The sequence below is a fragment of the Olea europaea genome, unplaced genomic scaffold (genome assembly GCF_002742605.1).
Source record: "Olea europaea var. sylvestris unplaced genomic scaffold, O_europaea_v1 scaffold1584, whole genome shotgun sequence".
Taxonomy (NCBI): Eukaryota; Viridiplantae; Streptophyta; class Magnoliopsida; order Lamiales; family Oleaceae; genus Olea; species Olea europaea.
In genome coordinates, this window is record NW_019233458.1 from 43250 (window position 1) to 44657 (window position 1408).

At 32.3% G+C, this 1408-nt stretch overlaps 1 long non-coding RNA gene across 1 annotated transcript; it reads left to right on the plus strand.

Annotated features, from left to right (window-relative positions):
- The first annotated feature begins 423 nt into the window (after window positions 1-423).
- Window positions 424-1037, plus strand: LOC111376947. The gene is made up of 2 exons (XR_002699578.1): window positions 424-502; window positions 583-1037. It is a non-coding gene; the product is annotated as an uncharacterized LOC111376947 (long non-coding RNA).
- The last annotated feature ends 371 nt before the right edge of the window (window positions 1038-1408 follow it).

Sequence of the window (1408 nt, forward strand, 5' to 3'; positions counted from 1 at the left end):
TTTTTTTTTTTTTTCCGATGTAAAAGGAAATTTTTTGAAACATGAAAAAAATCCTACTATGTCTTGATTTTCATATGCATCTTGTAAATCATGTTCACGTTTTGTTAATTATGATTTATTTATTTATTTAATATTTTTCATCTTTGTTCAAAGACTTGGACTAATGCTTAATCCACTATTTCTGTAAGGGTGTGTTTGATTACATTTATTTTTCATGGAAAATATTAATTTTCCATCCAAATTTCTATTTGGGGTGTTTGATTGCTATTTTTTTTCATGGAAAACATTTTCCAACTTTTGAAAATATGCCTAATTTTCCTTGTTTTTAAGGAAAATATTTTCCTTGGGTAGAGGTGATTTTTATTTTCCACAAAAGATGGAAAATATTTTCTTTTCTAGGTAATATTTTTCATGTTAATCAAACACACTCTAAGATCAATTTATTTAGGGTTACAAGGCCAATCAAACCATCACACGACAGTTGTTGAAATCAATGCTGCAGGTAAACATATTAGGTTTCTAAGGTATTTATGTAAGCTACTTTCATTCACGCGTGTACTAATTTCTCATCTTCTAAACTAGATTTTGTCATACCATCCTTCTATCAACATTTACCTGATCAAGGTGGCAGAGGCTTGTGATGAATGCTTCAGTTCTGTGTTTACTCAATCCAGTTTGAGAAGTAAAAGAAGTTTTTGTGGGTTGATTGTTTTGATCAAGAGCCACAATATGTACCCGGGTTTAAAGAAAACATATAGCAGCTCTAGAATGTTGGGACATTTTGTAGATATTGAGATAACAAGGCTTGAGAAATCCATTATTGTGGAATGTAAAATCAGTTTCTGCATTGAACTTTACATAATGTTAGACTAACTTCTTTTTGTATAAAATTTGTGGGGTCTAGAATTTGAGTTGGATAAGCAGTTTTTATTCCTTTCCATATATTGTTGGGCTAAACTTGTTGATGCAGACATCTTCATTAGGCCATTTGTTAGGGCCCATTTTATCTTCCATTTATTTTAAGACCTTATGTTTTATTGGACTTGTATATGGGTTTGGCCCAAGCCCATGTTTATTATTTTGCTATTTATATGATTGTAAGGAATTGAAGAACTCAGTTGATGAATTAATGAAATGAATATGCTTGATTATTACGTTTTCCTTCCCCTTCCTCCCTAACTTTTCCTTCTTCTCCAGGTTTCTCTCCCTTGCTGCCGTCTTCTTCTTCTCTTCCTCTTCTCTTCTCCTTCTTTCTGAGTTTCTGCAATTCTGCTTCTTTTTTGTTGTTTTATTCTCTGTTGGAATCCCTTTTTGCTTGTATCAAAGTGGTATCAGAGCCAGGTTGGATATCATTTTACTGTCATGTTCTTGCATATCCCAGTGTCGTCATCTTCAAACTTTATTAGGC